General features: G+C 36.7%; 1 long non-coding RNA gene and 1 other non-coding gene across 2 annotated transcripts in view; both read right to left on the bottom strand.

Moving 5' to 3' along the window:
- Positions 1 to 15,117, bottom strand: part of LOC149654955 (uncharacterized) — a 547,559-nt gene that overhangs the window by 99,452 nt on the left and 432,990 nt on the right. The window lies entirely within an intron of this gene.
- On the bottom strand, positions 13,269 to 13,341 carry TRNAV-CAC (transfer RNA valine (anticodon CAC)). The gene has a single exon. It is a non-coding gene; the product is annotated as a tRNA-Val (tRNA).

The following is a 15,117-nucleotide window of genomic DNA, read 5'->3' as shown; positions in this document are numbered from 1 at the left end:
CAGTAAAATTTATTTAATCATACGAATAAATACAAAACTTAAAAAAACGGCAATAAAGAAAACTGAAAGAAAAATTCATGATAGGAAATCGGCTCAAATTGCGGTATTCAGTCCAATGGGATTCGTCACATGTCGTCAAGTTCGCGATGTGTCGAATAGAGGTTTTAGTGGCATACTTGTTTCTTTAACCTAGCTATTGGAGAATAAATTGTTCAAATTTAATTTTAAAAAATTCAGAAATTAATAAATTGCATGCATACCAATCTTAGAACATGAAAAATTGCACGCGCACACATCTAGGAACAAAATATCTCAAGCAAGCAGTAGTTTTTTGAGTTTACCTTCAAGCCTTTTCGTCCATAAGAACAAATTTGCCCCAAGCTATCGCTCAACCAAAGTAGAAGTTGGGAATTTGGGTAAGATTCCAGGTCCGAAATGCCGTTAATCAAGTACTTGTTTGTGGGCATGAAGTTGGTTTTAACGCCACAGCAGAAAAGAGCTGACAAAAAGAAGCCAGACCAACAAATATACTGTTTCATGATGCGAGTGGATATTCCGAACTTGGTAGTGCCGAATTCAGGGACATCTAAATTGGAATAAATGAAATCCTAATGTAAATGAAAACGAATGAAATTTTACAAAACTTGTAACAAATAATTAGAGTTGGGTTGATGTTTTCCACGCTTTGGTTCAAGAATAATATTTTTACCGCTATTGAAATATTATACAAAGATTTCTTAAGAAAACTAAATTTCAATAGCGGTAAAAATATTATTCTTTAACCAAAGCGTGGAAAACATCAATCCAACTCTTTTTCTTGTTTGTCAAGCGGCTCGTGACAGTCCATAGAAAGGAGTAGATGTGATGGCAATTTTGGACCGTCACGGTGTCTCGCCAGCATCTACGTCCCATATAACCATCTCCAACAATTCGTTAAGAAAATATCTTCGAGTTTGTTTGCATCTCTTCGCTATTGAGAAGAACCAGTTCACGAACCCAAACCTCTTAACGCTTTTGAACTTATTTTTTAGCCACATCGTATATACGATGGGATATTAGTTTGACCTGGTGTGTAGAAGAAGAAGATGATGATGATTTTTCGTCCGAGCGGGCGAGAATTCTAGAAGCGCGCTTTGGAAATTTTTTGATTTCTTCTTAGCTACAAGGTATCGATGGGACTAATAGTTTTACCTGAGTAGTTGTGGTAGTAGTAGTAGTAGTAGTAGTAGTAGTAGAATTAGTAATTTAGTAACGGGCGTTAGCGATATTTGATTCTCTTTGCTAAGCAGCCATTGAAAAATTATTCCCTCTGACCGGTATATTAGGGGATATTTCACTAGAACTATATTTATTGTAGTAGGGATAACGAGAGTACGTAAACGATGTCGCTTAATTATGGGCTAGACCATCTTGTTTATATATATATTATTCTAAAACAGATGTTGCCAACCTATGCCAGGTGTAAACACGGCTTATTTACAAAAATGTGCGCGTTGGTCGGGCTTTGCTGGACTCTTGACCGACTACTATAGATTAAACGTATACTCTACAATTTACTTTGGTAATTCAATAAACCGCCCATTATAAAATCTTCGTAAATAAAACGGCAGTGTCCGGACTTAAATTATACAAAAACGAGTTTTGCTTCGCAGTCCTTAAAAAACTGCATTTATACACAATCCTTGGCGACACTTTTTCAAACCCACAAAGTGCCAGAAACTAGAAGTTATTATATATTTTGCAATTTGAATTTAAGTTTAATCGATATGAGAAATGTGGTTTCAATTGCGTAGAACGGGAGAAAATGCGGCATTTCATATCAAACAGCAGGACGATTATGACTCGAGTTCAAATTAAAGTTTTAAACTCAAGGTGTAACAACACACGTACAAGAACACCTTTTCTGAATAATGTCAGAAATACGACACTGATTTTAAAGCCACAAATCAGAATGAGGGACCTAATTTTAGGAATAGTAAAGGGACATTTTACTCAAAATAAGTGTTCTTCTTATCTGTTCCACCCGGAATAATTAAAATACTAAAAGTTCATCTTGTATTTTATAAGTTTACAGATTTAAGGAGGTAAAAAGAATTACGTATTTTTCACCGTCCGCGTTAGCAAAGTCATCAAAACGTAGTTTAAGTGAGCCAAAGAGATAATTTAAACTTTTCTATACGTGTTGGAGGGAGGGGCTCTATACTGGCCTATGAGTCGGACTGAAGTAAATTTTAACCGTTCTCCATTACTACTTCTAAAATTAAATTATCCCTTGAGCTATACAACACGTTATTGTTTAAAACTTCGAAATCTTTAAAATTAACTAACACGTTTTGTTAGGTTTAATGCTTATTTTATTTTAACAGCTATCAACGATTTTCTGTATATTTTAGTCTCCTTATAGAGCCGAATACTTAAACCTAACTGTAATTTTTTGAAAAAAAGTAAAATGCAAATGCATAATATTTTGAAAATGATGGAGACATTTCATAACAAAACATTTTTACTAAGGAGTTTTGGTAAAAAAAAACCAAGATACGAATTTTTTAAAGTATTTAATGTTTCATAATCATCTCTTCAAAAGTTAACATTTGAATATATGTGCTTCAGGCAATTAATTTAGAAACGGATCTCTTACTTTTTTGCGTCTTTGTCTGCAAAGACAGTTTTTATTAATATAAAATGAATATGTGGAAATATTTTTCCCAATTTCGATGCCTTTAGTAGTTTTGAAGCTATAAAGCTCTATTTCATTTTGATATTCCAAGAACATATTTTGATATTAATATTTGAAATGGATGTTTACGTATAAATTATGCTACACTACATTTGTATATAGCCCAAACCTTTATTTTAGAAGTCTAAATACAGAAAATGGTCGTTCTTATGAAGTTTCAATTGTAAATAGTTGCCGCGGTGAAATGTATTAACATGTGGGTTGTAACGGAAAAATTCTAATGCTAATGCTAATGGATATAAGGATATGCACTACTTTTTTAAAAGTTAACTATCATTCCCATAACAAAAAGAATTAAAGTTTTCTGGGTACTCGGTAACCGTGCACTATTGGGGGTTGCGAGAAACTTACGTGTGGTGTCTAGGTGAATTTAACTTTTTAACTTAAGGTCCGAAATACTGTCTAGGGGAAAATTACTTTAACGTAGGTTTAAAGTGATAGAGGTTATTGAGATTGGCCAAGAAACAAATAATTTAATAATATTCCATTAATCATTTAACACTCTTACTACCTCCTAACGTTAGGTAAACTACTAACAAAAATTACTTCAACACTTCTAATACTTAAATAAATCAACAATAATCAAATTCAAATATTTATACAAATTGCTGAAAAATTTAAAACGTGCAACATAAACATAATGGATACGCTTTATAAAGATACCAAATCTTATCAAACTTTGTCACAGAGAGACGTCTTTTTCAACTAGATTAATTTTTTAGGTTAGTTCATTTTCTTTTAGTTTTAAGGTCCGTCCACACTATGGCTTTTTTTCGCGTCGCAAGCTACGTAACGCTCGCGCCCGGTACGTCGGTTCGCTCGGATCGTTTACACTACAGAAATTCGCGCCAAATTTAAGCTCGCAAGGCCTTGCAAACCTCGCGAAAATCTTTGGCATGTCAAAGATTTTCGCAACGATCGCAGCCTCGCAGCCAATCAGAGGTCTCCTGGTCGGCGCAGGCGTAGTGTATTCGAAATTTCTTCCCGAAAACAAACATGTCTCCGGTAAACGAGTGGAAATCAACAACCAATTTCGTTGTTATTACTTAACATATTAAGAATATGTTCTCAAAGTTTTTGCAGAGAGAAAGAACTGGTAATTGCCATCATTTAATTCCAAAACTTTAGTTATAAAAAGAGCTTTATGATGATTCCCTACATGTTCAATATTGTTGACTAACCCCCTTCTCAGTTTTATTATTTATTGTCTGAAGTTAACCCGGATATAATAGTCAGCCATTGAAGCTCTCGGATATGCTGCGAAGTTTGTCAAAACGAGGGCTTGCTTACCATAGCGAATTTCTATAGTGTAAACAATCTGAGCGAAGCGACGTACCGCGCGCGCGAGCGTTACGTAGCTTGCGACGCGAAAAAACGCCATAGTGTGGACGGTCCTTAAGACTTCGAACGTGATTGTTCAAACGCGCGCGCGCGACGATTCACGCGCACCAACGACGGAGCACATGTCGGATCTATAATTAATACTGCGGCAAACGATTTTTGTATCGAACGGACTTGATAATGGCGCCAATGGACGGGAGGCGATCCGGATTTGGTGACGGCCGATTTTGGTAGTTTTAGCGTCGAGGGACGAGGGGTATTCAGGTGGCACTACAGATCTTGGTTTGGTAACGCTGATGGTTTAGGTTTCTCTTTCGGCTCAAGTATCAGAACTGCTTCCCGGAGTAGGGTTAGGGCTCGTAAGTCTCCTCGTGGTCTTCCTTTTCTCCGTACAGCTTCGGCTGGAAGCTCAGTATAGTCCGTCCCGTGACTCCCGTCTCGTCCGTCCGCTCCGCTTATCAGGTCTTATCAAGTGTGTGAACAGTGGGGCTCACACCCCTCTTATAGCATTTTCGTGTCTTCAGCAAGCGTTCTGAGGACCAATCATTAGGCGTCTTTTTAGGGTATTCGTGCACGAGGGGAACCAATCATTGTTGGTCTTTTGCCCGTGTTCTTAAGCGGGGCACGATCCCTGGGTACGCGCACGTGTTTACAATCTTTCCATATACTCGCACGTACGTGTTTTTCGTTTCTTACATTTGACTACAATAACGCGAAAAACACTTTAATTACCATGACAAAAATAAAGTAATGCACTATGGCTTGGCCAGCCTGAATATTTTCTTTCTCAACAGGGTCGGGTTTTACGGAATTAGGTCGGATGTCTCTTGCCACCTCCAAATATGCATAGTCATCCCAGTTAGGCCCAAGGTGAGTGTACACGGTCACCTTACTTTGTTTCTGACCAGCAGTAGCAAATATGACTACTAAAATAACCAATGCAACTTGAGGGTCGAAGTTCAACAAACTTTTACTAAGCGTTATTTCCCATTGCGCCTCCAATAAAGCATCCAAAGCCCAGGTGGTCTAAATAATTCCTTACAGGGTTTTGGACTTTGGTTTTTCTTGTATGCCTTGAATAGAGGTTAACCTGTAGAGATTAAAATTTTTAACTTACATTTTTGTGATAAAGAACCCAGAACTTCTGGATACTTCAAAGCGATCAAGAGAATGAAGTTGTTAGTCAGGTGAACGGAGTTTTTAGATTTGTTAAGAATAGTTATCGCAGACAATTGTACTGCCCAAATAACTGTCAAAATTGCTGTCAACAGGTAAATCTATGAACAAAAGAAAAATATATTTTGTTTAAGGTCTACTAGGCATTCTACATGATCTATCAGAACAAATATGGCTTCTAGGACAAGATGGACGTTACTTCGAAAGAAACTCAATTAGCAAACGCTGACACATAAAAGTATGACATCATTAAAAATAAGAAGAGGCATAATTATAAAACAGTAACAAAAAGAGTAGAATATTGTCACGTCAGTGAAAGTACGAAGCAAATATTTATAAGTGAAAATAAGTATGTAAGTACCGGCTGTAAAACGTACTTGACGCGGGGAGATGTTCCCTTAGTAGGGGCTAAGAGTGGAGAAGCTAGAGAATATAGCAGGGGCTGCATCTTAGGTCTTATCCGGGTTATCCCTCTGCTAATGCTTCCTCGAAGCCAGGACAAAGCGGTCTTTTATACCTTCCTCGCATCTGAGGGCAATTAGGAAGCTAGAGGACACGTTCGCACTAGCTCCTCAATCTATTCCCGACAATTTTTCGCTTTCATTATTTTATTATTTATGGTCAGTAGTATTATCTTGGTACTTTTTATCGAAAATCACGTATTTCAATGGGAAATAATTAACAAAAGTGAAAAAGCAGACAAAATTTTAATTATTGCCGAACTATTACAGCTATTTTGGGACTGCTAATTTCAGCAAAAAGGGTTTTAGAAAAACTTGCCAACCCTCACTTAGAAAAATCCGTCCTTAAATGGAACACCCTGTCCTAACTTGATTAATTTGGCTCACAGAGGGCCTGACAACACTGCACTGAAGATAAAGCCCAACAGTGAAAACTATTACGTCATAAAATCCTAGCGCTTTGATCGCTCACATATTGCTACAGTTAGTAGCTCGAGTAATGCGAAGCGGTATCCAGACCTTGGCTCGAGGGACCATTGAGACTGCAGGCTTGGAAAAAAGGTTTATATCTGAACTAGTCCCCCGGACCAGTGACCCCTGATGTCTTAAATATGAAACTGGTCCCGGGACCAGTGACCCTTCCCCTATTTATTTTTCTACTGGTCCCAGGACTTGTGGTCGTTCTCTCTTTTAAAAAAATCTCTCTCGGCTTAGGGTTGTATACACTACTGGACTCCTGGAGTCGAAATTTATGTTAAAATGAAAATAATTAAAGAGGTCCCCATATCAATTTTTAATAAAAGTAGGAATTAATAAACTAGTCATTGGGACCAGTGACCCTCACGTTTTGAATAAAAAAAAGTGGTCCAAGCTATTAATAAACTGGTTTTTGACCTGTAAACCTGTCTTATTTCCTAGCCTGATTGAGAGTTCAAAAAACCCAGCGAGAAGTTCGCCCTGTACACCTGTTTCTCTCCGTATCCGAATATTACGGTGTTTACGTGAAAATGGACGGTGTGGAAAAATACCAGGGGACGAGAGGGGTTAAAATAATTTACTAAAGTGTGTGTATTCGCGCTACTTTTTGATTGAAAATTTTATAATCGAACAATGGATCTTTCAATCAGCGTGTTCCAAGTACAACACGTGTATAACACTACGAAATTATTTTTGTGACTTATTACTGGTAATTTGGCGACAAACCAAGTAGTTCAAAAAATGTATTTCCTTTGCTGTATCGTAAAAACGTACCTCTAGGGTGAATGCCCCAAATATATCAGAACTAATATCGGTCATATACGGATATGCTGTTAACGTTGTAAAATAATCGTATTGCATCGGAAGCGATGTACTGTTCAAATCCTCCTTTAGGTAGCGTGTAAGGTCAGTAGCATCTTTCTAAAAAAACGTTAAATGCTTAGATTTAGATTTATTTGAAATCATACTTTTCTTACAACGCAAAAGAGATGGTTTTTGAATTCGTCAAACCTACAAAGAAACACTGAATTATTTAATGAAACCTACTATCTTACTAATACGATATTATTTCGAAATACGTGTGCCAGGGAATTAAAAATATCGTTTTAGATTAGGCTAGCCTAAGGGGTGAGAATATGAGACTTTCTCTCGGAGTGACGTATGCCACGGAAAGTTTCTGTTTAAGTGTGTGTGGCTGTTGTTCCACCCGAAAGGAGGGCGTTCACAGTTTGCAAATCAGAGCAAACGTGTTCGCCCTTTCCCGCCGCAAAAAAGTGTCAACGAAATTTGGAAAATTGTATTTCACTATACGTTTGCTATTCCACAAGTCCAATCCCCAGTTTCACTACCTACTATTCCTACATCTACCTAGTTTCCCAACTTGTTACTGAAATTATTCTTTAAGTGGTCGAGACTAACTCACGAGTGTAACATCAGGAGTGTAACATCAGATTTTCAATACATGTTAGCCTTCTCATTTGATTCACTAAAAATAGCACGTGTATACTCACATCGAATGAGTTTTCAGATGGTCAAAAATCGCACTCTCATTCATTTCTGATACCTTTAAAAAATACCAAACATTATAACTGAATCAAAATTGACGATGGTTAAGCAATCATTTTGCTAGCCTCCCATTGAACCGAATTCATATACAAAAGAAATATACCAAAGTATTTTCGAAACTATAGATAGTTTTCACACATGGAGGATTCATACCATTTACACAGTGACAGTTTTTATTAATAAATTATGCCTTTAATTTTTTTAAGAGCAATTATTATAAATTAGTTACACTACTCTTCTCTAAATGGTGCATGAGCCGGCCCTAGGACACAAAATATTCGAATTAAAACTATTACTTTTATACCAATTAGCGCTATAGAAATTAATTACAAACTAGGGAATCTAAAAGCATATAGGAGAACATAGCTTCACTCCCCTTTTTAAAGTTAAATATCTTGAAAAGTTGAAATTGGCACGCACTATCTTTATAAAATTGAAGTATGTTATTAAACTATACCAGCAACTATCTAGTTTAAACCAGGAATCACCTTGGAAGTTAGTGAAATAATCAGTCAAACCTTAGAAGAAACTGGGAAATGGCATACAAGTTTTTAATAACATTCACCATCACTTTAAAAGTTGAATATCTTAAAACTGGCACGCACAATCTTGATTAAATATAAGTATGCATAAAGCGTATAAATATCTACCAGAAACTGTGTAGTTGATACCAGGAACTGTACGACCCTACCGAAACGTTATAAGTTTAAAGATTTCGGCTCCATCCCTCTCGCCTTAAACAAAATACGGACTGCGAACCTAATCCATCATTAAATATTTAACTCGCATAAATTTGGGAATCATCTCTAGCGGAGCCCCGAGATATCTAGGCCCGTGCGTGTCGATTTTTATGTGGGGAAATTTCCAGTTTCACAGAGGAAATATTTTCACCCAATATGTGTTCTAGATGGTGCTTTTATTACAGTTGCGAAGGGGGTCTTCCATAAATTGTCGTTGATATTTTAGGGGCCAATTAAAAAAATTTATGAAAGAGCAAGGTTTCACCCTTGTGTTAGTGCCATAATTTTCGTCATCCACAAACTTAAAATGTGAAAAAAGTCCTTCAAAAATCTAGTTTATTATATATTTACTTTTGTATTTGGTTTCGTAGCAATTGATAAAATTGCAATCAAAGTTTTGTGTTTAGAAAAGGCCTAGTTAAATTTTGTTTCGTTTGATGACGTAGTAAGGAGAAATTTTCTCTCTAGATGTCGCTCACGTGACGCCTGTTAGTGTAGTGTCGCCGCGTTAAGCCTATTTTATTCAGATTCGCGCGGAGAGTCTCGTGCGCTCGCGCTTGGATTTTCCGCGAGATGACGTGAGTGACGTAGCAAGGAGAAAATCCCGCCAAAAATCTTCTCCGCAAATATGCTTTTGCCCCCCAAATTTCAAGTTTTCGATTTCAAAACGCTTTTTCTGTGTTTTTCCTCATATTTAAATATTGATCAAGCATATTTTTGGAATTATAAAAGTAAGGTTTTCTTTAGATTTGAGATAATTTTTAAACAACGGCACTATTCCTTTAAATTAACGTAATTGTTTTAGGGGCTATTTATTTTTTATTGAATCTTGATTTTGTGGACAACAAAATTAATTATGGGATTTTAATATGTTGTTTTTTAGTAAAACAAAACTTCTTGAAGTTGCTAATTCACAGTTTTATTATACCATAAGAGAAATTTTTTAGTCCCTCGCAACCTTTAATCTTTTTTCCATGGTTGTTTAATAAAGTTCTTCGGAAATTTTCTAAAACAATTTTTTACTATCCGCCACCTCGGTTTCACCGCTCTACGTCTATGTCTTGTCCTAATATTGTAGCAGTCGACGGGGTAACGAGGCTGTACTGTTTACCTCTCCGTGTGACGTAGTCCAGGAGAGGTTCTGTAACGGCCGTGTCTGTCCGTTGTTACACCCACGTGACCGCGTTCGCAGTTTGCGTATCGGAGCAAACGTGTTCCCAATTTCCGGACTGCATTGACAGGTCACAGAAATTTAGAAAACTGTATTACTCTCCGTTTGCTACTCTATACTTGAGTTCTCACACCACCATCTTCTGGTCTTCGTCCATCCCACATGGACAACAGTCTGTACATACTGGCTTCTAATCACCACCATCTTCTGGTCTTCGTCCATTCCACTTGGACACCAGTCTGTACATACTGGCTTCTAATCACCACCATCTTCTGGTCTTTGTCCATCCCACTTGGACACCAGTCTGTACATACTGGCTCCTAAACACTACCATCCACTGGTCTTCCGTCTACTCCACATAGACACCAATCTGCATCATTGGCTTCTAACACCACCATCCACTTGTCTTCCGTCTATTCCACATAGACACCAATCTGTATCATTGGCTTCTACTCCATTATCATCGTTTGGTATTAGGATATACGCGGCGATCAGCTAGGGTTACGAGAAACGTCTAGCCTCCCTAAGATGGGATCGCCACCAAAGGTTTTCGCAATTGCGCTTTTTCCTTACTATTATAATGGAAACGAATCGTATATATACCCCAAAATTTGAAGAAAGCGGGCAAGAGGGGTACCCTTCAATTTAAACGTCAATATTAGCAAAGTTTGACATGATAATAGGTATACCTTTATTTTAAACGATTTAACTATTATTAATGTTAATTATTGAAGATTAAAATAATTAAAAAAATTATATTTATTTAAATATTAAAGATAAACCTCTCGTGCAAAGAGAGAGATTATCATCGCCTCCTATATCTACCAAGGCCCGTGCATGCGATATATTTCCTTCATTGCCTCCTTTATCTATCAAGGCCCGTGCATTGTGATATATTACATTCATTGCCTCCTATATCTATCAAGGTCCGTGCATTGCGATATATTTTTCAAAACAACAACCAAAATGGGAAGCTCCTCTCAGAAACATAATAATTTCTTTTCTCTGTATATGAAATGAAAATATGGATAATATTGAGCTCCTTCTTTTATGGTATCAATCCTTGCCTGTCAATTAATATTTTACGTAGGAGTAATAAGTTTTTAGCGAAGTCTAGAGAGGATAAACATAAGCGAGATTGTTTCGGAAAAAAATACTGCTTCCACCAATGGGTTTATACTCCTTGTTACTGTTGTATAGAGTAATCATGATAAAAGCTTAAAAAATTACGAGAGGACAGACCTTTTTTATCCTCTTGTTTTTATTCTTAATAAGAATATAAAACATTTATTTTGTATAAAAAAATTTTTTGGTGATAAGATTGCTTTAGAAAAATCCAAACGGTTAGGCATTGGTAAAAAAGACATATGTAAGCTATTTGCAGAGATGATAATTTTTTTACATGTTTTAAATAAGACTGAAGCTTCCACTATTGTGTTTATACTCCTTGTTTGTTTGACTGAAAACCATCTAGGTGTAGATAAAAGTCAGACCAAAAATTTCTAAAATATATATTTTAAATCTAATCAGATACGCCCACCTAGTTGAAAATAGACCTTTTAAATTTGGGGGAGCCATTCTTGAGAATTTTTCTTTGCTTGTAGGTTGTCAATTTATCTACCAGTAAATATTTGTGTTTGGAAGTTGTATATTAAGTCAAATTAAGTGGTTATAAAAAGCCAGCAGGTTTTTGCCGCTTCTTTTTGTGAGTATTTGATTTTTGTATGTAAAATGGAGGAAGATAATGTTGAGAGTAAGGATGAAATGCGGAAGCGCAAAGCGCGGGAAAGGATGAGGGCAAAAAGGTCGACGTTTTCATTGGATACTTAAGGTTAAATAATCTTCTCGACACGGAGAGGTAATATTTTGGTTTTCCCAACTTGTTACCTCTCCGAGTGACGTATGTCACGGAGAGGTTCTGTAACGATCGTGTGTTACTGTTGTTACACCCCCGTGACCGCGTTCGCAGTTTCCAAATCGGAGCAAACGTGTTCGCTATTTCCGAACTGCTTTCACAGTCACGGAAATGGCCACTCTACTTGAGTTCTCACACCACCATCTTTTGGTCTTCGTCCATTCCACTTGGACACCAGTCTGTACATACTGGCTTCTAAACACTACCATCTACTGGTCCTCCGTCTATTCCACATAGACACCAATCATTCTCATTGGCTTCTAACTCCATCGTCATCGTTGGGTTTAAGACATTCGCGGCGATCAGTTAGGGTTACGAGAAACGTCTAGCTTCCCTGGGGTGGGTTGTCCACCAAAGGTTTTCGCAATTGCGGTTGTTCTTGCTTTAAACTGTAGTTCGACAACCTTATATACTACCTATTTGAGTAAGGCGAAGCAACCGGCGTATGTTTCATTTCAAACCCCAATATTAGTCAAGTCTCTCAAGAATGTTTAATTGTTCTTTATCAAAACGATGTAACGCTCAATAACAACAACTAACGAAGAAAATATTTAATATTAATTATATTTATTTTAATATTTAAGATAATCTTGTTTCTCAACTCAAAATTAATAGGGAAAGAGTTAAAAAGCAGTCTATGTTTTTGTCTGTGTGTGTCCGTCTATTGTTACACTACTGCGTCACGTTAGCAGTTCTCCTTGTGTTGATGTGTTTAGAAATCATACAGATTCTTAATATTCCCTTTTTCCATAATATAAAGTGAATATGTAGAAGTATTTTTCGTAACTACGATGCCTTTAGTAGTTTTGTAACTTCAAAGCTCTGTTTCATTTTGATATTCCAAGGACATTTTTTATATTATTATTTAAAATGGCTGTTTATATATTACTTAAGCTATACTGCATCTGTATATAGAATAATCCTTGCTTTAGTTTTATCAAGAGGAACGCTAAGAATAATTACATTTTCCGAAAACATTTTATCATGAAATTAATTGTTCTTGAAAAAGCGTAGATATGTAATTTTTTCAATTAATTTAGAGGGACTAGATCGATTAACAATAAAATCAGTTGATTGAATTAAATATTGATTAAGGATTGAGTGGATAAAAATAACTAGAAAAAAATTTCAATATCTGAAACTTCAGTCAATTGATAAACCTCACACATATCGTTTGTTTTTTCGGCCTTGGTCCAAACCAAGACGTTTTTATATAATATCTGTCACTTCAGTCTTAATGTAATTAAATTTGAATAATTATGTTTGTTTTACCGTCATAGATTTGCACTCTAAAATATAATGGTGCATTCAAACACCATATATGCTGTTTTTTCCAGTGCCAAAAAAGACATCATTTAGGGTGTACTTTAACCCCATTTCTATGATCAATGCACGCCATTTACTAATATTATTTGGAAGTATTAAGGAAATATTAGGCATTTAAGCACCATTTACAGTGGCTTTTAACATCTTTATTTGACAATCTGTTGAACTTCTAATATTACCTAGTTTAATGGTTTTAAAAGTAGGGAAAACGTATGCTTCCCATGTCACATAATTAAACCAAGTGAAGTGAAATTATTGTTAAATATTTATTATAACCACTACACCACAGACACGTGATAAGTCTAAGTTTTCCAAGAGATCTAGCTAATTCTTATGTCCAATCACGATGGTCAATACATGTATCTACCAGGGCTCGAACCTGCGACCTTCCGCGTGTGAAGCGGACGTGATAACCACCACACTACAGATACGTAATAACACCGAGTTTTCCAAGAGATCTAGCTAATTATTATGTCCAATCACGATGGTCAAAGCCGTACTTCTGTAATTAACTAAAATTAACATACTTACACTTAATTGTTTTGATCAAACTGGCTGATAGCACACCCTGAATACTTAATTGTTAATTTAAGATAATTCCGAAAAGTATCTTCGCTGTAGTTTTTAAGTTATCGGTGGGGAAAAATCACGTAAAACCCATGTTAATCTCCATAGGAAATTAGCAAAAGCGGGTGAATATTACTTTAACGTTACAAAACGGTATCAAGTCATATCTACAAGGGCATACCGGCCCTGTAGAATAAGTTTATAGAAGTAGACCTCTTGACACGAAGAGGTAATATTTGGGTTTTTCCAACTTGTTATGATACTAAAAGCGTCCCCAAGTGAGAAAAGACGGCTCCGTCTCAAGACTTAATTGGGACACGTGAACCATCTCAAGTCTAAATTTGGACACGTGAATCATCCCGAGACTGAACTGGGACACGTGAACCATCTCAAGTCTAAATTTGGACACGTGAATCATCCCGAGACTGAAGAGGGAAACGTGAATCATCTCGAGACTGAATTGGGAAACGTGAATCATCTCGAGACTGAATTGGGAAACGTGAATCATCTCGAGACTGAATTCGGAAACGTGAATCATCTCGAGACTGAATTCGGAAACATGAATCATCTCGAGACTTAATTGGGACACGTGAATCATCTCGAGACTTAATTGGGGCACGTGAATCATCTCGAGACTTAATTGGGACACGTGAATCATCTCGAGACTTAATTGGGACACGTGAATCATCTCGAGACTTAATTGGGACACGTGAATCATCTCGAGACTTAATTGGGGCACGTGAATCATCTCGAGACTTAATTGGGACACGTGAATCATCTCGAGACTTAATTGGGACACGTGAATCATCTCGAGACTTAATTGCGGCACGTGAATCATCTCGAGACTTAATTGGGATACGTGAATCATCTCGAGACTTAATTGGGACACGTGAATCATCTCGAGACTTAATTGGGACACGTGAATCATCTCGAGACTTAATTGGGGCACGTGAATCATCTTGAGACTTAATTGGGACACGTGAATCATCCCGAGACTTAATTGGGACACGTGAATCATCTCGAGAATTAATTGGGACACGTGAATCATCTCGAGACTTAATTGGGACACGTGAATCATCTCGAGACTTAATTGGGAAACGTGAATCATCTCGAGACTTAATTGGAAAACGTGAATCATCTCGATACTTAATTGGGACACGTGAATCATCCCAAGACTTAATTGCGACACGTGAATCATCTGAAGACTTAATTGGGAAATGTTAATCATCTTATGACTTAATTGGGATTATAACACACTTCAAATAGGTTACAATAGACTTTTGATAACGTTTATCATAAAATCACTTGCATAGTTTGAGTTCTTTTTTGTGCATCATTCAACCGTGCTTATGGTTAATCAATTCTTGAATTACCTTATATTTTGTCCTCTTGATAAAAGTAAGTGAAGCTGTGGCGACTCGTTAATTACACAGCTCTTGTTAAATAACAGAAAATTAGATTGTTTGTTAATCATACCACTCGCGTAAACGCTCTAGAATTTAAAAGAGTGGCATGGAATGCTTTAATTACAATATACAAAAATAAACCACTAAAATGTTTCGCTTCTTCCTCAGGCTTCGTATGCTAAACGACGCTGCTTTCGGGAATGAAACACAAAATTTATAGATAGATGACAGGCC

This window comes from Phalangium opilio, unplaced genomic scaffold (genome assembly GCF_054372755.1).
Source record: "Phalangium opilio isolate 3A_F unplaced genomic scaffold, DU_Popi_V2 ptg000078l_1, whole genome shotgun sequence".
NCBI classification, from domain to species: Eukaryota; Metazoa; Arthropoda; class Arachnida; order Opiliones; family Phalangiidae; genus Phalangium; species Phalangium opilio.
Note: the sequence above shows the minus strand (reverse complement) of the source record. Positions and strands in the feature narration are given on the sequence as shown.